Source organism: Channa argus, chromosome 5 (assembly GCF_033026475.1).
Source record: "Channa argus isolate prfri chromosome 5, Channa argus male v1.0, whole genome shotgun sequence".
In the NCBI taxonomy this organism is placed as follows: Eukaryota; Metazoa; Chordata; class Actinopteri; order Anabantiformes; family Channidae; genus Channa; species Channa argus.
This window is the reverse complement of record NC_090201.1, coordinates 10357231-10382246: the sequence shown is the minus strand read 5'-3', so window position 1 is coordinate 10382246 and position 25016 is coordinate 10357231. Positions and strand designations below refer to the sequence as shown.

Below are 25016 nucleotides of genomic sequence, written 5' to 3'. Positions count from 1 at the left end.
ACACACACACACACACACACACACACACACACACACACACACACACACACACACACACACACACACACACACACACACACACACACACACACACACACACTCCTATTTCCAAATACAGCCCCTCACACTCATCCCTCTTACACAGCATGGTGGCATTGCCCGCTGTCTAACTAATTACCCTCCGCCCCCCCACCAGGCCTCCTTCAGGGGCAATAGCTTTAGCCTCAGGCCTGGTCGCAATGTTAGCTGGCTTTGTAATTTGCCACCAGACTGCCTGTTTTTAGCCAGTTCGCCTCCTGACCCCTGCTTGCCATATTGCACTGACCCTGTGTCTAATCCTGTCAGCATAAGAGTTGATAGTCAAGCGGAAAGACGACCCACCCTCCCCACCCCTGGTCTGATGCACCCTGGCTAATCTTTTAGTGTAACAGTTGGCTAAAGTGAACTTAGTTGAGTTTCTTTGGCTGGTTTGCTATTAGTTCTTGTGTGCAGGGCATCAAGTCCACTCTAATTACTGAGTCAAGATTTCATTTAGTGCTAATTAAGAGGAGTAGCTGTTGTTCCTGTAGTGGCTCAGTCGCTTGTTTTTGGCTTCTGCAGAGCTAGCAGAGAAACAGCTAATGGCTCTATTACTGGTGCAGCTGACCTCGTGGCTTTACCATTTCCATTTACTAAGCCCTTAAAAATGAAGAATTACACATTTAAGAGGAGGCTCAGTGTGCACAGACTGTTATTCACTTTCTCACAGAGGGTTGCTTCTTTTTTAAAACCTCTGTTTCTCCCCTTCTCTTCTCCCCATTCTCTCTTAAATCCGAGAGACATGAGAGCTCATCCTATCGTCTTTGTGGTAAAATATTTATCCATCCTTTCCTTTGGTTCAAATGTTTCAAACTGATGGAGTCTTTAATTAGTCATGTCTGCATCCATCTCTCTTCTCCCAGTCTGTCTCTTGTTCCCCCTTCAGTTCCATTCTCTTTCACCCAGCTCGTGTTTTTCTCTTTGATTCACTCACACCATCGCTACTCTTTTTCTGCTCCTCTCTTTTTCTCCATGGAATTAATCATTAGATGACTGACTGAGCTGATTGCATCTATTCCCAAATCTAGCATTTGTTTGTGCATCATCTTTCTCTCCTAACCCCTACCCCTCGCATGTTCCCGACCCACCCACCACACACACAGAAGCATACAGAGATATGATCCACACGTGCTACGAACAGCAGCAACAGCTACGGGAAGAGCTCATATGTACATAGTATTTGGCTGAACAGTGTCAAGGATGTTAAAATAAACATTCCAGTCTTTCAATTAAAGGAGGAGCTAGTTTACATTTCTGGCACACGCAGAGTTGGTACACTGCCCCTCACTGTGGACACTCCATGCAGACACAAATAGTTAATGGTGCACACAGACATCACTAAAGAGCCTGTGTCCACCCTCATGGACTTTGGATGTAATGTAATTTATGTCATGAGTGGATGCTAGTATGGCTTGGCCTTTTAATCTCACTTCACCTACCTTTTTTACACCCATTCCTCGTCTTCTTTTCTTCACACCATTTCCATCATTTTTGGTAATGTGGTGTTTTGCACAAATACTGGTTTGGGTTGCTGAATGAGCATACTAAGGTATACAGACACTCCCAGCAGTCTCCTCCAAATCTTCTCAATAACATTAATTGCACAGTGTTGTTCTAAAACTGGCTAACACCAATTAAGCCCTCACTATTATATTTAATTGGTCATTTAGCCTGGCTACTGTTTGAACGCAGCGTCTCCCGGGGAATGGTTTAGTTGGCCTTCGCCAGCACATGTGGCCATTTCGGAGACAGTTTCCTCCTCCCTGTGGGTTTTACAATGTTCTGGCCAGTTACTGACGCTGCCAAGAGCCAAGATGGAAGCGTGTGTGTGTGTGTGTGTTTGTGCGTGCGTGCTTGTGTGTGTTAGAGGGGGCGTAACAAATGGCAGGGGGAGAGATTCTCCTGTCTGCTCTTCCCTCTCTGCCACCTCTCTCTCCAACCATTCTCACACCCTTTCCTTCACAGCTCCTCCATCCATGTGTTGTTGGTGGATTAAGCTAATTAAAGCACAGCAAACAGGGTCCCCTGGGAGAAGCTGCACACACATACACACAGACATTATTGCACACACAGTCTCATTAAGAAAGGCAAGTACACAGGCGCAGACAATAAGAAAAACAGGGAGGAAACATGAGAACATGTAACCATACATACAAGGACATGCACAACATTCTGGATGCACTGCATTAGCTGACAGTGTTTGTATGTGCGGTAACTAAAGATGTTATACAATACAGTGGTGTTCATTATATTGTTTGTTCAAAACATCATGTAAACACTCCATGGACCCTTTCTTTGTACTGTAAACAGGCAAAATAAACCTTTAGTGGATTTCAGTGGATTTCTGTGGTGATTGACTTGAATTATTTGTGGATAACTGAGCTTTGTCCTATGTAACTTCACCCAGTGTGCATCAAGATGTGTGTTTGAAGCCAACAAGCTGCATTTTCTGCCTGTGTTTGCTCCAAGCTTTAGCCTGAGGACTCCCAGCTATGTTTCATCATCCATAAGAGTCTTGTGCTGTCTATTTATGGGTCACTGGCAGGGAACTAGTGGCCCAGAAATAACACAAGTCCCTCTCCTATCAACCTTGGTGTGTGTGTCTGTGTGGTGCATGATCTGAGAGAACATGGCTGGTAGTTTCTTTAGTGTGACAGTCAAAGGTGTTTTAGGACATGATTTCAAGTAAGCCTTTGAATGTTTATCCTTTTTATACATACATACATACATACATACATACATACATACATACATACATACATACATACATACATACATACATACATACATACATACATACATACATACATACATACATACATACTTTCCTGCATATGAATTAAAACTTTCTGTTTGTATTTTTACTATACTAAAGCTTAAATGTGTATTTAAGTTGTGCTGTGGGAACACATGAAAAAAGAGAAATGGCTGGAGATGAAAGACAAAGTGCGGGATGGAATTGAGAAAGATTGGAAAAGTAGGAATGCTGTCACTTAGAAGGAATGCTATGCGATGTTTCTGCTTTCAGGGCAGTGGCTATATCTCTGGAAAACTGCCTGCTTACAGGAAAATCTATTGGATTACTGATAACCTTGGAATGAACAGGGCCAGCAAAGAGGGTGTGTATACAAAAGGGAAGGTGAGAAAGCGCTGGGAACATCGGCCTATACTGTGATTTTTCATTTACTTTTCTCCTCTGTTTACTCTTTTTTTTTTCTTTCTTTGACTTAGTTCCCTTTTAATGTTTTCTCTTGCAGTTATTTATGATTAATAGTTAATTAACGAAAGGTCTGGCATTAACTATGTGTCGCCTATGTGTCTGGCTCTCAGTGTTCTCTCTGAATGAAATTTGTCCCCCTGTGCCGTAGTGAGGGTATGGCTTTCTACTGCATCATTGCCCCCGTGAGAGACCTGTTTTATTATTGTGCAGAAGATATCAGAGAATTAGAGCACACAACAATACACACAGTCACCCCCGAGCACACAATAGCACACACCCTATAATAAGGCTCCAATAACATAGGGGTCTTTACTCCAAGTTGTCTCCAAATCCCCCAGTGGCGGCCTGCTTCTTGGTTGCTATGGCAACAGCAGTCAGGGCAGCCTTGTCTGGTGATGGTGAGGAAAAGGAAGGATGAAGGGAGAGAGAGAGTGTGTCACAGGGAGCATTGATGTTTGTGGTACAGGAAATGGATTTGAACACAGTCACAACATTGAAACTGGGTTGCCGTAACGTTGCTGAATGTTAGAGTTGCACACAGCACAGTGCTGGGAAGGCAGTTTCAACTGGGGATGGGAAAAAAGTGGGCTTGTAGGTCATGTTTACTCTTTTGTGTGTGTGTGTGTGTGTGTGTGTGTGTGTGTGTTGGATAAAGTTAGAGGAGAGAAATGTGAGAGAGGGAGATGAAACTGCAGAGACAGCACACTTGCTCATTAACTCCCTCGGCATGCTCATTCAGTCTTCACGTTTGTGCGCTTGCAGATGAGCTGTGTGTCTGTCTGTCTGTCTGTGTGTGTGTGTTTGTGAGGACATGATCATCCATGCAAGACAGAGTGGCTGTGAACAGATTTCACTCTACACTTTCTGTTGCTTTGATGGTACAGCTGCTTACAACCACACTATAGGATTTTGAGCAAGCAAAAAAAAACCATTATGTTAATATTCTTAATTTCTTATAAGATAATAAAATTACTGTTTTTAGATTAACTTTTAATTTTTTTTCAGTGTTATGGATGATTTGACATTTTTATATGTTCTGTATTTTTTTTTTAAATGTTAATCAAAACATCAAGACTCAAGTCAATGTGTGGACCTCTGATAATGCTCTCCATTGGACAAACCATTGCAATTGCCAGAAAGATGTAAAAAAAACTATAGTAATAATGTTGCAGAAAGATTTTTCTCCTCTCCACTCCACATATACAGTAAAGAATAGCGCTGTAGAGACTGGATGCACGACAAACAGGCAGTTAGTGTCAGGACTCCGATGGAAAATCCATAGTTTCATTACAAGCCCAGTGGTATGAATGTGGCCGGGAGGCGACCAAAGCTCTATCATGGGCCCTACGGGAGCCAAAATGGCTGCATTTAGTGATGCAGTGGAGTGAAGAGGAGGCAAGAGGGTCAAGGCTGCCGCTGGGAATGAAGTGTATGTTAGAGAGACAGAGAGAGGCAGCCTCATAAAGTTCATGTGCAGTAACTGGCACAAATGTACCCTCTTCACCTTCTGAGACTTCCTGCACGCTGTCTCTGCGTGTGTAAATGTGACAAGGACCTCACAATATGATTTGACATCAGCGCTGGGGGTCACAGCAAAATACCATTTATTACATAGATTGATGACAGAATTTCCCACAGAGTTTCACTAAAACTATGATTTTTAAACTAGGGAATTTAAATAGCAGCAGTGCAGATTTCTTTTAGTCCTCTAACACTGATCAAATGGAAGTATATTGAACATGCACACCTCTTTGTTAGCCATACATTATATGCCAGTATAAAACTGTCTCTGGCATCTAAACACTGTAAACAACTGTAATGCAGGATCTGATTGAAAAATTAATCACAAATGATTTTTTTCCCCCTCCAAAGACATCTTTCACTTTTCCATCACTAAAAATCAAGGAGTGCATTAAAGACAGAAAGCCACTTAGAGTTATTGGAAAGGTCCTGGGGTGAGTTAGTCCTGGGGAAAGGTAGTGTTCAGGACCTCCTGGCTATTGTTTGTCTCTCTGGATGATTAGAGTTAGGAGGCAGGCTTTAGGGGAAATTAGCTTTCGATTGGACCTTCTGATAAAGAGGTAGGATTGCAATTGGTACTGACCTCTAGGACCAGTAAGTAAAGATCAGGTGAGATGTATTGTCCACATTAATGTGGATTCATTTGAAAATGTTGTTTGTTGAAAGTTTTCTTCCAAAGCAACAGAAAAAATATGCTTAAAGCTCTAAAGCTCAAAGCTCGACTGTGGCACAGGAAGGTAGAGCAGTTGTCCACCAATCTCACAGTTGTTGGTTCAATCCCCGGCTCCTCCGGTCACATGTCAAAGTGTCCTTGAGGAAGACACTGAACCCCAACTTAGTTGCTCCAGCTTCATAGCAACTCCCCCACTGGTGTATGAGTGTGTGTGTGGTTGTGAGTGTGAATGAGTGAATAAGAAGCAGTGTAAAGCGCTTTGAGTGCCAATAGGTAGAAAAGTGCTATATAAGTGCAGAGCATTTACTCTTCTTTATCCTGTTTCAGTGGCATCATGCAAGCAACAGCCACTACATAGTCCTGTATTTAAATCCTGCTCATTTCTACATTTCTTTTTTTTTTTTTTTTGTGGTGGAAATTTGACTTGGCTTGAGCCCTTTCATTGATCTCTTCCTCCATCCACCCACCCTCTCCTTTGGGCCCCCTGATGAATTGACAGCTGTGTTTTTGTCACGCTCTCACCTCCATGTGTACCTAACCAAATTATATAATGTCAAATGCTGGAAAAACAACCCAATTCCTCTGAGAAAGAAGCGACTGAGGGATTACAGAGCAGAGCTGGAGCAGAGAAGAAGCAGAGGCGACACACACATACACTTTAACTGATTGCTTGCGGCTCTGACTCTTCTCATTGCATCATCTCTCTAATGTATTGGTCCTGCATCACTCTCCTTCTCTGCTTGTGTGTGTGTCTTTGGCATTTTTAGAAATGCCAGGTCCTCAGTAGACTGTTAAAAATCACAAGGGGCATGCCCTGATGAAACCTTGCATGTCCACCAAGATGTTCTTCTTTTCAACCACCAATTCACATCCAGTTAAGTGTGTTCAAACGTGTATAACATTTATCATGTATCACAGATGTATCACATTTGTACAGAACCACTTTTTTAAGCAGTCAAACCTGAACTGCATCCTTCAGTGAAACAGTTAAGAATACATAAATACAGTATTGAATGACTGGATAGACATAGCTGAAAAAAATGAGTGTGCAGTGATGAAAATGCACAAAGCTTTGTCAAGGATTGAAATATGCCTGTTTCTCAATGCTGACTTAACTGATGAACATGTTTTCTCCTACTCCTTAGTTATGACACATAATTTCACTGGCTCACAGACACTGACACATACACACATACACACACACACAGACACCCACACACACACACACTGTGACTCGTTCTTCATTCCCATCTCCTATCCTCAGAGAGAGCGATTGAGCCAGGAGCAATGCAAATTGGGTAAAATGTTCCGGAAAGTGGCTTTTCCCATTGGGACTTCTCAACTCCAACTCGGAGTTAGCGCTCTGTGTGTGTGTGTGTGTCTGAGTGAGTGTTTTGCTCATGCATTCATGGGTGTGTAAAAGCAAATTGTTCTACATGGGCTTTTGTGCATGAAAAGTGTGAACGCCTGGATGTGTGTGTCCATTTGTTCCAGGCTGCTATGGCAGACCATCTTTCATGTTTCATGGTTTTTTTTTTTTTTTTTTTTTTTTTTGGGAGGAGTGTCTAAAGTCAGACGATGGTGGAAATTGAGGGCACCTCTCCTTCAGACCTCAACAATTAGCTCCTAAAAAAGCTTGGCTAGCTGTTAATTTGACTATTGGTGTAGATGGAGAGAAATCACAGCTGGAAGAGAAGGAGAAAATAGAAATGAAGAATTACAGAGAAGAAGAGTTTAGGCTGGAAGGAGGTATACAAAATATTATCTGATATTTGTTGGACAAGGTCCACGGTTTCTTAGATAACCATTAGCTAATTACCTTCTTTTTTTATCTGGAAATATGATCAATGGCCTGGAAGTTGTTGATTGTTTACTGTAACAATAAGAGCTTCCAGAGTATCAGTCTACAGAGTGATGTACAATGACAGGAAAAACTCTTAGATTACTTTTGAGACCTGGCCTGGGATACAAAAGCCACATTTCCCATTTCAATGTTTTTTTTGTAGTGGTGATTGTAGGTAACATTATCTTCCACAAGCTGCAAAACCTGACTGACTTTTAAATGAAGCTACAGCATTGACACTGCATTTAACTGCTAGAAAAGAAACAAACAAATGCAAAACAATAAGAAGAATCCAGTTTCTGTTGGTAAAAAAGTTTTTGTAGCTGCTGCACCAGTTAAACTTTTAAGCAAAGCTGGGACTTTGAATGGCCAAACAAGTCTTTCATATGTTGCCAAATTCTACATAGCTGAAAAAGTGCATCACGTGCCCTCCTATGAGTGTGAATCAAGTTTACCTCCAGATGAACTCGGGGACTTGGTATGTTTTTTTGGCATTAGCTGCTGCTCCCACCATGTCCATTGCGGGGGCTGTATTGTGCTGGTTTGGATTTATTGCCCTCTCTGCATGTGTGAATGTGTGTGTTTGTGTGTGTGTATGTACCCAGTTAGGGCGGACAGTGAAGCATTGCCCTTGCATAAATGGGCCGTGGAAAACCTACAGGTTGGACCATCTGCTTCTTGCATGCGCATGTTTCTGTGTGTGAGCATGTGTGCTTTGTGATTTCTTATCAAAATGGAAAGGTATTGTCTGTTCAGAATTTGTGCCCTGGCCAAGAGCAATTTACCCGAGCACATACACACAAACAGTTAATTTATGCAGAGGCTGACTCAAGAAACTTGGCACTGGAAAAGTTGAAGGATGCAGGTGAAGGAGACAATGGGATTGTGATAGTTGGTGTTAATGCAAATAAGGCAAAGAGAGACATAGAAAAAGGCAATGTGGGAAACTCAGATGAGGGAACAAACCAAGCTTGTGAATGTATTTGTAAAAACACACAAACGCTGTCTCATTTTCAAACATCACTGAAGAGATTCCAAGCCACATAAGTTAAACAACTTCCTATTAGTATCACCGATATTGGATTTTAAAGATGTGGGATACATTTTCATCAGGCACTTATCTCAACACATCACCGAAAACACAGCACCATTAGATATATTTACATCAAATCCCTCCATCCTTTGCTCTCTCACTGCATCTCCCCTGTGTTGTCTCCAAGGAGTAATCTTCCCCTGCGCGTGTGTGTGTGTGTGTGTGTGTGTGTTTGTTTAGATGCAAAGAGCATGCTATGCCATCTGTAACACTTTCATGTAGAAATAAGAATATAAGTCTAATTGAGGTTTTTAATTGTCCTCTAAATCCTGCTGAGCGCTCACGCTGCTACTTAATGGTGTGTGTGTGTGTGTGTGTGTGTGTGTGTGTGTGTGTGTGTGTGCGTGCGCATCCGTTCTGTGTATGACGAACTAATACCAACTTTGGTTACCCTGGAATTTATTTGCATGCATTGTATTTTTTTAGTTTGGTAAAGTGTGTGTGTGTGTGTGTGTGTGTGTGTTTACATAAGCCTGGGAACAGGGGAAAGAAAGACTAAGAGGTTGCTAGGTTTGGTGTATCGTGTTCTTTTTGTTTTACCTCTAATTCTGTTTGTACACAACTGATTGTGTGGCATTGTGGCTGTTCAATTACAGCGTGATTCAGTTTGATTTTTGTATAATCCAATCGCATGAATTACACATTGTGTGACTGGATATTTAATTTTCAGTAAAATAAGCACAGCCGGAATAGAGTCATCAATGTGTGTGTAACCGTTTATCAAACGTTACCTCCAATCAGGCCTTATCTCTCTGAATGCTGTAGTGTAATTATCTGTGCTTGCGTGTGTGTGTGTGTGTGTGTGTGTGTGTGTGTGTGTGAGTGTGTAGTTATGTGTGAGAAAACGTAATCTAGGATGAAAGATTTCCTCTGTTTTTCATATAGACAACTTCCTCTGCCCATAAACACTTCCTGTTTCTGTGTGGGAAAGGAGGAAGGAAAAGGGCAAGACAAGCTGGCAGATGTTTCTGTGTGTGTGTGGTAGAAACAAAAAGAGATTGGAGAGGGGACAACAAAGAGCATTTCTATAAAAAGCAGTCTTGTGACAGTCCAGTGCTCTCAGCTGACTGTCTGGAAACTCTGCCATGCTTTCTTCTCCTCCCAACCTATTTTGGTCCCAGGGTAAGCCTTTTAACCAGTGAGGCACTTTCCCTGTGTATGTTAAAACAGTGGCACATATTACCTCACATTTCTAGCTGAACTTCAAGCACAGTGCACTAAAGAGGAAAACTGAAAGTGCTGGTTAGACAGCAGGAGACAAGATTTAATGTTCAGTGACATGTGTCAGAGACGACTTTGTCAGGAAGAAGCACAGACACACACACACACACACACACACACACACACACACACACTGATACTAGAGGCGTTTCCTTAAATGCTGATGGTGGTGCAAAGTATCCTCATGCCTTTGCCATTTCTTATCAAGTGATGCTGTAGGTATATTGTACATAGATTCATAAAGTCAACATCTGTGTCAGTTCTGTAGTATAATCCACTCTTTCACAAATGTCTAGCCACTGCTGATATGCTGCACATCTAGTGGTGGAAATTCAAGTGGTTTAAGGTCCGAGTGCATTCGAGAGCGAGAAGGTTTTCAGTCATTGTTGCTTGTGAAGATGCTTGATGAGACCAACAGACTTGCTGGTTGGAGGGGTAAAGAAAAACCAGAACTGACTGCAGATTTATCTTGATGTCTCTCCTTTTTGCTTCCGTTCTGTTCCTGGCTAGACTCCCATTGTGTCTCGGCCCTCATTCTTATTGAAAGTGACTAATGGTCAGCGTATTCATCAAGTTTTTTTTGTCATCTACTGTCATTGTTTTTTCTAGCGTTCTTTCCGTCTAGCTTTTCTTGAGTCTCACCCTCCTGCATCTCCCTCTTTTTTCCATCCCTCCATACCTTGTCATCTCCTCCCTTCCTGACATAGACAAATGAGAGTTGACCCAGTCGAGCACCACTTTACACAAACTCTGCTCTCCCTTTCTTTCTGTGTTTGTCTTCCACTCTCTCTCTGTCTCTCTCTCCCTCAAACAGACAAACCACACACACATTATCTGATAGTAATTTACAGCTTGCAGTGTCCGATTTCAAAAGGTCTCACACTTTTGAAAGCTCAAAAGTGTGAGACCTTTTGAAATTTTTTTCCCCCATTTTTTTCCAGTCCATCATTGTTACTTTTATCCTCCTGGTCTCTACATTTCTGTCTTTCTTTATTTAAAGCTGCTACTCCTTCGCTTTGTGCTTTTTTTTCTGTGGGACTGCTCTAAGTTCAGCTCTTTCAACACATCACAGCATAATATTTTAGGTACGGTTTACTGTTCTGTAAATCATGTGAATTCAGTCTCTCCATGTGGGAAACAAAGTATTTGAAGCAAAAGACTCACAAAACCTTACAGGGTTTGTAAACAATCACTTCCTGTTTTTTTTTTTTTTTCGGTAATGTCCCTGTTGATTTGAATGTTGCCAAATTTGCTCATAATTATATGACTGTTGCCCAGCCCTGGATGAAATGAGGTACCCACAGAAACACACACCAAGTCATTTACAGCTTCTAATTGTCATAATTTGGCAGGAATGTGGCTTATCGTGGGTGGGCTGTATCATCTGGATAGCTCTGGGTGTCAACCAAACCCAACCTCACCTCTTCCCCAGAAACTGCAGCCATTGGTCAGGCCCCATTGTGTTACCATGGCTACCTGCCAGAACAGAGGCAGGGCATCTGTCCTCCACCTGGTCATACCAGCTGCTCAGGCACTGCTGCTATGACATGTCTGCAGTCTGTTTGTTTTGTGTGTGTATGTGTGAGAGAGCCTATGTCAGCTTAAGTAAAGACAGAGGGTAGTATCTGTTGCTGCATGTTTGACCATAGTGTACCCTTCCTCAGCTATAGTCTATCTCTATCTGTGGCCAGTTTGACCCTGCAGTTACATTAAGCTCTAGATGAGTAGCCCAGGTATTAATAGATGTTATTTGAGTGCCGCACGCCAAACTTGCAGCCCACATATAGAAGCATACGATGTGCCTACTCAGCCAGGCCCAGAGGCTAGGAAATGCTGCAGCCACTTCCTAGCTGACTTTGATCATCTAAAATGTGGTGGGTGAATGTTTTCACCTAAACTACTTTTATTGGCAGGAAAACAACATCCGCTTTCTGGTTTTGTGTATTCGCCTCACCTCATTGGCAAGGAGACGATGTATAATTTCAGTGTTAACAACCTCCCTCAGTGGGATCTCTTACTCTAAACAGGCAGTACAGTAAGATTTTGACTCAGAAGTGCCTTTTAAATTCATCTTTCCATGATTTGGGGTAAAATCTCCAAAAGGGGCAAACAATGACTGCATTTACGTGCACTTAAGTAACCGGGATACTCAGAGAAATCAGCTGTGTTGGGTAATTTTCTGTCAGACTGTAGGCAGACTTTGCTTTGAAAACGAGGCAGCATCGCCCCGTTAATGATCTTCTTTTGTTCAGCCTTTAATTCAGCTGCATGTTCCTGTCTGCAGCGTTTTGCTACACACATGCACAGTTGGAGAAAGCCAATTAGAAACCTGGTTACGTGTATACACGGCATAGAAGAATGTCCAAAAGAAATTGCCGTTCTCCAACCAAAATCTACCTGGGAAACCAGGTTTCCCTAATCCCCTACCCTGATTTCTGAAACCAGATTTCCCGTTTACAGGACACCTAATAAAATTAGCTTTCCAAAGAAAGCCGACTGTAAACCTGGTTACTTAAGTCCATGTAAAGGCAACGAATGCCTACTTTCTGTAACGACTGGGCAGGTGTGGACAGGTATGTGAATGAACTGGGGATACCACATTCCTGCCACTCTCTGTTCACTGACTGCACTGATTGGCTCTGTTTCGGCACCAACGTGCATTTATAAAAGTGGGTGGAGTTCAGCGTTAAGCTCTAAACAAAAGCAACGTGAGAGGGAACTGAAGAAACACCCTGCTTCCTTTTAAGTGCAGTGACACTGCTGGAATTAAGAAAAGCTACGGCTACGGGAAAATTTAACTTGATTTAAACTGTGATAAATGCGGAGATGGAGCATAAAACATTGAGAAATCACAGTATTTTGGACATTTCAACACATTGAAATCGAGGAGGCTAGGGTGAACAAAATGTCAAAATGTATCTTCCTCATTTTTTCTTTCCATTGGCGTCATTTGATGAGTAAGATCACCATTGTAAGAGAATATATAGCTAATGGGACTAGGTCATGTCTCACTTTTACTGTGCGCATGCACATGTGACTGAACACATGACTACACATCTGCTGAATGTCACCATGTATTCTCCACAGATGTCCCTTTACGCTGTCTCTCACATACACACCCACACAATTTAATAGTGAATGTATTTAAATAGAGTTTGATTTGAGCTATGTGGTCTCTTATTCCCCCCTCAGTCTCACTTTCTCATCCCTCAGTTGTTTAACTGTTAATTGCAATGCACTGTCTCTGTCATACACACACACAGATGGAGAACAACATTTTCTCCCTCTCTCTGTCCAGTCCAGTCTTTTGGCTCTTAAATCAGTCATGCTCATTTTGTATTTGGTGGGTAGCAGCCAAGACTGTCCCCAAGGACCATTACAGCACACTAGGAGAGCAGAATGAACTGGCGTGGAGGGAGGGAATGGGAACTGGGCTGAGACATGGAGTGAGAGAGAGAGAGATAGAGATAGAGAGAGAGAGAGAGAGAGAGAGAGAGAGAGAGAGAGAGAGAGAGAGAGAGAGAGAGAGAGAGAGAGAGAGAGAGAGAGAACATTGAATGTACAACACTGAGATGAAGTGGTGGAAGAAAATGCACTAAAGCATTGGGAGGGTGTTCCTGTCAGTGGCACTTTTCCCAGTTCTTCTTTCTTCTCCTCCCTAAGTTGCAGAGGTGGATTCCCAGCACAAGGCCCAAACCCAAGCCAGGGACTTTCCTCTGGCTTCTCCCCAAAAAAAGTTCGCAATCTGGGAAAAAAAAAAGTGGGTGGTCTTACCTGTGGATGGAGAGATGATGTAAAATCTGGGTATGGAAAGGAAAATGGTTATATTTTTTCTTGCCATAATGCTGCATCAGGGTTTTGGTTTCAGACAGAAACTGATGTTGTCTGTGCTTGGGTGGAGAAGTGGAATGTGTGAGTCAGGCTAAAGGAGGTGAGATGTGCATCATGTAAATACACAAAGACAAATGGAACACAACCCTTGTGTGTGTGTGTGTGTGTGTGTGTGTGTGTATACTTCCACAGAGATGCTTTCACTCATACAGATGCATTAACATACTCACAAGCATAAACCAGCTACAAAAATGCACAGAGTAAATGGGCAAGTAGTAGAAGATTGTATGAAGGGGCAGGATTAGGCTAATCATGTCTGGATTGTGCCTCCTTTCTTTCATAGAAACCAGAAGCGGCACACTCACACAAACCGCACTGTTCAGCAACTGTTACAGACTAGAGAACCTACACTTATGCAGGATATGACGCTGTAAAGAAAGGGTTTCAATGTGGGTGATAGTAGTATTGTAACTATCAGCACTTGATGTCGTTTAACATCTCTAACATGAATAAGTATGCTGCTGAAATGATGAGTTGATTAAATTATGCTTTAAAGGTCGGTTCACGCTATCAAATAAAAGGTCAACTTCAACAGGCTAAGGATTAAACAATAGGCTAGGCAGATGCTATAAGTCTTGTAGATAAGGTTACTTGGATGTCACAGGGAATATGTTTGAAATGGTTCCGGGACCATTGATTGCTTTTGTTAAATGTTTAGATAATGGCAAAGATGTGTGGAGTTTCCTAAGTCCCTCACAGTGTTTTATTTAAGCATTCATTAATAAATTATTGTTTCACAAATGATTTTGATGTTGTTTTAGAGGTTTCCAATGTATGAAAGAACGGTTTGGATTTGAGGATCACAGTTCTGTTCCCTTTCAGGCAATTCACTCATTACAACACAAGTATGGGACATCCCTTCCCCGTGTGGCCAGGCTGAAGACAACTTTATTCACACCGTAAAGGCTCCGGGCTCCAGGCCTCTGGCAGTGCGGTTTTTGGGGGTGTACGCCATTTACGACCTACTGTTGGGTTAAATGTTCCCTCTTGGGATTTACCATCTTGAGGCCTCTGTGGTTCTCCGTTTGAACCAATTGAGTCTGTTGATATGAAGTTTGCGGCTGATGGTTTGAAGGTTACCTTACGGCCACATGTAGCTTATGTACCGAAAGTTATTTCCACAGCTTATAGTTTTATATTCCTGGGTTTACATGGACCCCACTGCGAGTGTGCGTTTATCTGACCGGTTGTTTGTCTGCTTTCCCACTGGATTGTGGAGGCTATATCTCCCCGGCCTATAGCAGCAAAGGTGACCCTGTTTGCCCCGTGGGGTGAGGCACATTCAACCAGGGCTGTAGCAACGCCATGGCCGTTCTTTAATTTTGTGGGGCAGCTAGTTTGTATTGGCCGCACACTTTTGTCCGGTCTTACTGTCTGAATGTTACAGCGCCTTCAGTGGGTCATTCTGTTCTTTCTGCTGGATCTATGATCCACTAGAGTGGCTATTGGGGATCTTTTCCCTGGGTTTGAGGGCTGCTCAGTGGGGTGTGATTATATGTCCCATACTTGTAATGTACCAAGTGAATTGACTGAAAGAGAACAAATGGTTATGTCTATAATAAAGGTATCTTCAGCCAGGCCACATGAGGGAGTGATGTGCCATACTTGTGTTGCACTTCGTTCCTCTCCTTCAGGGAACAGAGGTTATAGACTTAATCGTTCGTTTTCTTTAGTTGTCTGTGTGCAATGAGGCAATGAGTAATGAACGTACTGTTCAAAAGAAGAACAAAAAGGACAACTTCCACTTGAAGCCGTGCTGGAAGTGCTGAGAGAGCAGAAGAGAAATGGAGGACGCAGTTTTAGCTTATTAGCTGTGTTGGTGCCTCTCCTGTGTTTTTGTTTCTCTTCTGATGATTTTTTATTTTAAGCAAACACGGCCAGACATCAGTTTGACCTGGGCAATTGCATTTTTTTGACATTTTATCAACTAAATGAGAACAAGTGCGATGATCTAGTGGAGGACTACGGCTTTGTTAAAGGAGGAGTGTGTTTGTGTACGTCATGGTGTGGAGTGTTTCATCTAACTGAAACAAAAAAACTTTCAGGACTCAGTAGTTCACCATGCTTGTAGACTGGCAAATGCTGATTAAACACATACACACATGCGTTGCCAGCCATCACTGTAAATCACTCTAAACCACGCCATAAAAGCTCACTTTAAACGCCATCTGCATTCCTCATTCTTTACAACTGCCAGGCATTATTTGTGTGTGTATGTGTCTGACCCCCCCTCCAATTCTGATTTAAGCCATCCAGCTTCCCATTGTTACGAGTAAAATTATTCTTAATTCGAAACATCTTTTGTGTCGCCAACTGACGATGTTGTGGTTATCTTGGTTTCTGCCGTTTAGTGCCCTCTGCTCGTCTCAACTTTGTTTACGTCAGTTTCTCTTTGTGTTCTCTTTCAGACTTTCAGTTTGGCTCATGGGTATTTGTGGTGTGTGTAAGAGCTGAGCTTTTTATTTTTTTTGCTTGTGTTTTGGAAAGACAGAAGAGGAAGACACTCCTTTTTTGTTTAGCAGTGAGGGCTTGAAGAAAAGGGAGGGAAGAAGAAAAGAACGAAATTGTCAAAGCAAATAAAAAAAAAAAACACTGATGGGAAAGTGGAAATGTGAAAAGAAAACAGAAGTGCTATCAAGACGTGGGGTGAAGTAAAGTGAACAGTAGATGATGGGGAAATGAAAGCAGTGCTGGAGAGGCACACATTTGTTGCCATAAATGGTTTTGGCACACATTTCTCTGAGGTGTGGTTTTGGCCAGGCTCCCATTAGCCTCTTGTGTTACATCCATTACAAACATCTGTGCGCACACTGTGACATGACGGCACAGTCAAAACAGACCCACATCATAACCGCCATAGAATTCCTCCTCCATAATTCTGCTCCTTCCCAAGAAAGCTGGAAATCACTCATCCCCCTTTCTCTCTTCTCTTCTCTCTCTCTCTGTAAAAGATGCTATTAGAGGCACCAGTGGCCATGTAATCACTTTGGCTCTCCCACAGGAAGACAACATTCTCACACACATGCACGCACACCTACCTTAGTAATTACAGCTGAAGATGAGGCCCTATTCGATGTAATCCCGGAGAATGGCTGATCTAGCCAGTAAATGGTGGGTCAAGCAGTGCTGCATAGTGTCACATCAAAACTGTGAGAGTGTGTGCGTGTGTTTCATGTTCTTCATTTCTCTAAGCTATTAATTGATGCCTTTTTAATGTGACTAATGTCGATTACCGCTGTACACACAATTACACTCTAGGATGTATTCAGTGCACGCAAGCTTTCTGCTACACATGCAAATTGATGGATTTGCTCACATAGTTTTTATCTGCGCGCGCACACACACACACACACACACACACACACACACACACACACACACACACACACACACACACACACAGCTTCTGCACTTCATTCAAACACTCTCTCCCCCATTCATGCACACACACATACACAAACACTCTACTCCCCAGCCAACCTTCCATGTTTGTATGTGCTCCACTTCTGTCTTCAAAGCCACATACACACTGCATAGATGATAGCATCTGTCTCTCCCTCATTGCATTTAGCTTTCTTTCCAATCTTTGTTTAGTTTCCCACCTTCCTGTGGCTGATAAGGCTAGCACCTAGTTAGCATAGCTTTCGCTTTTTCTCTGTTGCTTGAGAGGCTACGAATGGTTCAAATATGCCAGTCCAACATCTGCCAGGTTGCTGTATTTAATGCATGCAGCCATAACTGTGTAAATATTAAACTGAGCCTTTAAATGTGCGTATGGTATGCGTTTAACAGAACTATCCTCTCAGCGTTCTTTGATGTAAAATTACAACATTTGTTTAAGTTGACATATCCCATAAGGGATTTGTGCTGCGTCTCAGTGTAAAAGTAGGTTTTTACTCATTTAAATGGTGATACTGAAAAGGCATTCAATTGGAAAGCTCTATCTATAAGTCTCATCTTATTGTATATGATAATGTTGTGGTGCAATTTCTTCCCTTGCAAGACAGCTGATAAAATCCATCAGAGTAAAGTGTCTTGATAGATGCAGTGCTTTTCCAACTCTGTGTGTGTGTGTGTGTGTGTGTGTGTGTGTGTGTGCGTGCATGCAGATGATTGAGTAAGCTTGATTTAGGGATGGTCGGAAGATGAAATGCTGCCGCTGTGCCACGTCTAGCGACTCACTACACACGCTTATCTGACGACTCCTGGCTAAAAGCATTTAATTTGGGGAGAGAGGGGAGGGGGGAAATAAAGGTAGAGATGAAGAGGGAAAAGAGGTTGATACACCAGAGATGAATGAGGGAAAGGGAGAGAAAGGCATTGAGAAAAAGGCTGATGATGCTCGACATGGGTAGAGACAGAGGGATACAGCCATGACAAGGTCTTTTAATTTCACCAAGCATGAGGATTAAAAGGCATTAACAGTGATGAATAGGTTTAATTTTCTGTTAAAGCAACTCACTTTCTTCCATCGTGTTTACACCGTGTGTATGTGTGTTCTCATGTGGACTGGGAGAATCGTACCACGTGGATCAGGCTGTTCCTTTTTTGTTTTTTGTTTTTCCTCATCTCCATAGCCTATTATGTGTCTGCCGCTGTGTGTGTGTGTGCACATGGGTGTGAGAGTATGTGACCTTTTGTAAGCCCCAGTGGTGAAAGGCCACAGGCTCACACATTAATAACCATGGTGTAGACATGTGGGCGAATACCAAAGCCAGTCAATAGGACTTGGCATGGCAAGTAACGTGATATGACAGAATACTCTGGATTACACGGCCACATATTTGAACTCATTGACGAGTGCTAAATGTAAGCTTCAGGATCTCTGAAAGAACATGTCAGGTGCAGCTTCAAAAAGAAGTACGGATGAAATGACCTGGCCAAATCCCAACTCACCTGTATGAGTAAGGATTTCATTTATGGAGTAGAAATAATGAAAGACAACACTCATAATTTAAGAACTTATCATTTTTTAGTAGTGACAGTACTGTGTAACAGTGTGTGGAAGAATTACTTCACATTACTATACAATGAAGGCAAAAAAAAGAAGATTTTTCTTTTGCCACGCGCTGTCAATCCTTATTTTCTTCTTTTCTTTATCTAGACGATTTAGTCTACTGAGCACTTGCATATCTGTTCACAGGAATAATGTCAACAAACAAGCTAGTCTTTCCTCTATATCCTCTTTTGCAAACATATAAGTTCTTTGTATAGTCTCACATATCTCACATATATTATTATTTAAATTTTACACTTTAACTAAAATACAAGAGAGTAAAGTTCATGTGTGAATCTGCGCTCCTTCCCAGACTTTAAAATAAGTCAAACCAGACACACACTGTGTTATGATAGCAGCCACACTGACATTCCACTGAGCGTGTGTGTGTGAGTGTGTGAGTGTTTGAGTGCACGTCTCCTCCATCATTGTCACCATAGCTCTTTGTCTTTCTTTGTGCTGTTGAAGGAAAGGCTCCTTGGTCTCCAAATGTCTGACCCACATATGGTATAGGTTTACTCTGAGATTCTCTACATGCTGGTTGTATATGATATATATATGTGTGTGTGTGTGTGTGTGTGTGTGTGTGTGTGTGTGTGTGTGTGTGTGTGTGTGTGTGGTGGTGGTGGTGGTGGGGGATTTCTCCCATACATGCAGCAGGGCAAACACTCACTCATGTGTGATGCTCCATCTGTTTTCAGCCTCTAACCACTCAGCCACTGACACACATACAATCTTGGAGGTATTAGAGAAAAACTGTTTCTCTTTTTTGCTAGATAAACTTTTTTCATATATTGAATGGAAACTCTCTAGCAATGCATGAGAGCAGTTTTGTACTATGGCTCACTATGCTCTGCCTGCACGTGTGTGCGTACGTATGTTCTTAAATACCGTTTCAAGTGCTTGATGCATTTTTAGTGGCCCTGTTCTTCTGTATGACTGTTAGTAAAAATGGCCTTCAAAGCACACATATACTCAGCAAGAGGGAAAAGTTGTGTTTTCTCATGTTTTTAATGGCAAATGCTGCCATTTGAGAATGCTTGATGGATTTATTTTGAGTCTTGCTGTGCTGAAATTCTGCCAAGCTCTCAGTGAGATAGGAAGTGAGTGATTTCAGCTCTTTATCTGAACACCCCTGCTGCAGATGAAAAACACAGTTTGAAAAGGGACAGAGATGATATGGTAGAGGTTTACACAAAGCTGTCATTAGGTAGGCAGTACCCCCAGAGCCCCCTATAATGTGTTCAGACCATTGTATGCATTTACAGTGGTGGAGTATGTCACAGACACAGGGACACTGTAGAGTGTCTACGCTCTCTTGAACAATAATAGCTTTGAGTTGCACTATATGTTCTTCAGATGTTAAAATGAAATTTCCAAGCATTTCTTCTCATCCAGATTGGCTTGAAAGCTGTAGATCAAAGTTTATTCCTGACATTGCAAACAGCAATGTTTTCAATGCTTTCACTATGAGGTTCATTTAATAACTCTTCTGGATCTTTTGACAACACAGAAATGCTGATCACATAATGTTTAAGGGTTACTAGGAGTCCCCTGGAAGAAAAACAGATCACCGATATAATTTAAACATGAAAAACCGCAGTAAGGCCCAGCATACTAGAAACATGTGGTACGTGTATGTGATAACACCCGAGTGACTAGTGGACCAATTTTGTCTTCTCCGTTTGTTGCATTATTCAGTCATTATCCTTTGTTCTGTAGAGAGACACATTGAACCCTCCCCACTTCAGCTGGGCCCCCTAAACACACACACTCTTAAACACAGATGCTTTGGGGGCCTCCTGCTCATCAAAGTCAGGAATGTGGGACCTGCTATTTTAATGCAGGGGCCTAGGCCTAGTTATGTCAACTTTACCCCTCTATAAACGTAGTGTACTTTTGTGCATATGTTTATGTGTGTGTATGTGTTACTACAGTCCATGCTATTAATGAGCCAAGTATGTTATATATTCTACCTTGAAATGTCAAACCTCGTACCCAAGCTGCCTGCTCATGCTGGTGTGTTATGGCTCTCAGTCTGACCAGATGAGAACATCTGGACCAGTCTGCCCTGTTCCATGTGAAACTAATTCTTTGTCTTCTTTTATTTTCTGTATTCAAATTCCCTCGGTACAAAAAAAAAATAGCTAGTGTTTGTTTTAACTAAACCTTCTTCTGTTGGTCCTCCATCCTTCTGTAGCTCATTCTTTGCTTCCTTGCTACCTTCATTTTTTTGTTTTTACCCTTTTTCTTACCTCTCCTTTTCTCCTCCCACAGTGCAATTCTGCTGTAAATGACTGTACGCAAGCTCAATCAGTTGTCACTTGTGGCTATGACAGGCATCATTCTCTTTGATGTGCCACTGTCTTATCACCCACCTCTCTCAGTCACACTACCAGCCCTCCCTATCATCCGCTGTAGCTATCCTGTGTGTCTATCAGTGCTAACCAGGCCTGCTTGGCAATGATAAAGAAACTGGCATTAGGGGCTTTTCGGTGGATCGCTAGGTTGAGGGTTAGGTATTAATGTTCAGAGAACAGATAGAAATAAAATGGACATTGCATGTTATGGGAAAAAGCGGGCCAGGGGCTGGGGGATTAGCTGGAGATGTTATGGTGTATACATATAATGGTTTTTACTTTATGGTGAATATCAAGAGGCATATTGCCAACAGGAAAATGAAGGGACATATAAGATAAGAAAATTTGTCTTAAACAATGATAAGGGATTTATTTATTTTTTTTAATTGGGGCACTTTATAAAGATGCACCAGAAGTTACTCTACAAATTGTTTCTCAAATTTGCTGCATTACATATTAGATTTCTGTTGTTTTCAATAGTGTAGGACCACTGCTCCCCAGAGAGTGCAACTGTAGTGGAAAACACCACTTACAACTTCATCTCCGTTTATTCCTAGTTTTGCCTAGCTGACAAACAACATTAACATTCCAGGAAGGAACAATTGTAGTTCATGGAAATACTCTGAGTTGTAGCTATAAAAAGTCTGGCCTGAACCATAGAGAGACAAACTCCCATTTATTCATGTGCAATTCTTTTCCTGTGGCTTTCACTCCTCGTTATTCCCCACTGTTATGTTCACTGCTTTCTCTTCTCCCCCCTCTTCTCTCTCATTACTTTCCCGTGTCATTTCTTGAGACACTGCCTCTAATTTGTTTAAAGTCTGTTAATGCTACATTATATGTGTTGACAAAAGTGTAGTGATTGTTCCTTTTCTGAAAACACAAGCGCAGGATCTTTTTTTTTTTTTTTTTTTAAATCTATCTGTCAACCACTTAGTGGAAAGCTAAGCAGTACAGAGCAGACAATGAAAACGTAACCGTGTCTCCCTAAATCATCATCACAGTCAAATGCATTGATTTTCTTGACTTGGCTTACACACATTCATACAAAGGTGTGCGTGTAAATGTATGTAAGGGCTGTGACAGCAGGGCAGCGGTCAGCACTAGTCAGACCCCTATCAAAAACCATGTAGGTGGCTTTTTAGGAATTAGAGTTGGTCTCATCAATGAGAGAGACAGATGTGATTGGCTGTTTAACTTTGTGAATCAGTGCATTTGATGAGACCACTGTATTAATAAAGGCAGTACAATTTGTGTCTTATCAGATTTATCCTTGATTAAAGCAGTTATCTGTGATCTGTGGTGAGGTAGAGCGGGATGAAAATCATAAGATAATACTGCTTTGACTAGTCTGAACATGTGTGCTATGTTCTCATTGGCCGTCGTGTTTTTCGTGCGTTCACGTGTCATCTCAGACATAAGGCGACGAAGGCAGATGCAATTGTTTCTTTTTGTTCACGCTAGCTCTGTGAAGTTGACTTAGCTCTTTTAGGGCAGTGACATGCCGACTTCATACAAAACAAGTTTGTGCATGTTAATAGATTACAGGTGGTTAAACTGTACTATTCACAGTCACACAGTTGCACATGTATTTGTATACAGTAAGCTCTGCTAATAGAAGCTCTAAACGGCTCCTAAATAGATTATTTGATTGTAAGGCCAGGCACCGCTTAGTTCGATTCAATTAGAGAAACGTCCGTCCATCCATCCTAGATATTCCACAGTCCTTTGTTCACTCTCTGGTTCCTATATTCTAAGGCCATTCTGCAGCGCCTGTAGATTAAATTTATTTGAGACGATTTATTACCTGTTGTTTTCACACGTCACCTACTCTCACTCGCCCACTTCTCTGTTTTTGTTTTTTCTCACCTTACTTGCATTCTACACACATTATTTTTTCTTCAGAAGTTAACACTGAATATGAACTGCTCCTCTTAAGGAAGGGGAATGGGTAGGAACAGAATCAAGTGAAACAAAGTCCCGAAAGCTAATAAAGACAGCAGAGTAAGCATGGATTGATATTGACAAAGTGAGATAAACTATAAAGAAACAGTTGGTAAATTTGAGATTCTACAGATTGGAAGATGCACAGACAGACAAGCAGATGGACACAGACATAAAATAAGAAGGCTGATAGAAAGACATACTTTCATTTCCTGTATTAGAGTGGCTTTGTGTGGACTGGAACTTGTCATTAGCCAGTGAACTGGACTTGGGTGAGATAAATGGATATGACTGCCAACTGTAGAGACAATTTTTTTTGTGCGTGAGAGAGGGAGAAAATTATGGTGTGGGCCCACGAAACAAAAACTATTTTTCACCTCTGTGTGTGTCAGCCCGAAGAATTCCTTATTGTTGTTGTCTGTACTTAAAAACTGTGTGTGTGTGTGTGTGTGTGTGTGTGTGTGTGTGTGTGTGTGTGTGTGTGTGTGAGGTTGTCTAGGTGTGAGCCATCCATGAATGAAATGTATCCTTTGTTTACAGAGCCATTATCTAGATAATAACATCCATATTTCCTCTCATCTCCAGTGCTTTATCACAGCCTTATGAGCTCGTTCTCTCTCTGTATCTCTCCATCTTTCTCTGCCTCTCTCTCGCTCTCTCACTCTCTCCCTGGCGCGTACACACACACACAGACACTGTGAGATAATGGGATTGTTGCCCCTGGTTTCTTTTGGTGAAATTGTAAATAAATTCTTTCATTGCCAAGTGTGCGACTGATCGTCCACCCGGGTGTTTCTCTTTCTGTCTATGTACACGCTCATAACTATCGAAACACCCATTAGAGTATGCATATCCATCATCGTCTGCATGTGTCTGTGTTTTTTCTTCTGTCATTTCTCATTCATCTGGGTGTGAACCTTTTTGGCGCCTCTCGTGTGTGTGTGTGTGTGTGTGTGTATGCTGTATTATATACTTTATATAATGTGTGCATGTGTTCAGTATAATTTTCCAGCTAATCATTGTCTGCTGTCCCTTCCTTGTCACTGTGGACTGATAGCAGTGGAGGTTGACACACACCCTCTTCACCCTTCCCCCCCCCCAATCACTGCAGAGAAGACTTTGGCTTACAGCCACCCTGACCAGCCAATCTCCTATCTTCTATCTGCACCATTACTTTCCATATCTGGGCAAATTATTTGCCAAAGCTCACAAAGAAAATGTGAGTGTCTGCATACGTGTGCGTGCATGTGCCTTCTTGCTTTCTCTGTGAGATAAATGGTTATACTTGGTGCACTGGGTGATTAAGTTTTCAATGAAACCGCAAGGTAGTGCTTCACTATTATTTTCTTTGGGCTTAATACTGGAATACAGTGTTTTCATACACATCACCTCTTGTCATAATTTCACTTTTAAGGGTGTTTTCATTGGTTCCTCCCAGGTATTGAATAGAAATGTCTTTTCTGGAGTTGTAATAACACCATTATCCAGTCAATAATGTTCCTTTCTATACATCTACCTCTGTAATCATGTCTCAGTTCACAATAATGATACATTCAATACTGCTATTAAAGCAGCCTTTCTGTTAAGCCATTCACATGGCTGCAGTGACCCTGAACCCATGGGATAAGCCGAAAGGACAAAAACATTTTTTAAAAATAGTAGGCGCTTTCAACCTATTTTCAAAATTCTGATGCGCTGCCTACCACTATAATAATAACCACCTGTTACTGCTGAAGTGAATGCAGCCTATTTCCTGAGATTTTGGTTTGGGGGGAAAAGTGCAGTGTAGTTTGTTATTTATTTATTTATTTTTGGGTATGGATATTATAGAGGGAGCAGGGGTATAAAGGGAGATGAGATGTAGATAAAAATATGAATATATCGTGGTGTTTCATTGTGCCTTTGTACTTGTAGATGCTGCAAATATAGAGGAAATTGCTACAGTGTGTTTGATGTATAATAAAAGTAACATTATTTTATCATTGTCACATTATTTTTAGCTTTAATACTGTATCAAGACAATTATCAAGGTAGCAGTCAGAACTGTTTCATTCAGTCCTGCCTGCAGCTGCTTTAAATGAAGACATCCCACCCTTTGAGCTTCATCGCTTTTATTTTTGAAGGCTTTTACTGTAAATGTTTTTAAAGGTGCTGGGAGGTGTTATTGCAATAATAT

General features: G+C 41.7%; 1 protein-coding gene across 3 annotated transcripts in view; it reads left to right on the top strand.

Annotated features, from left to right (window-relative positions):
* Positions 1-25016, top strand: part of LOC137127310 (plexin-A1-like) — a 175857-nt gene that overhangs the window by 55413 nt on the left and 95428 nt on the right. The window lies entirely within an intron of this gene.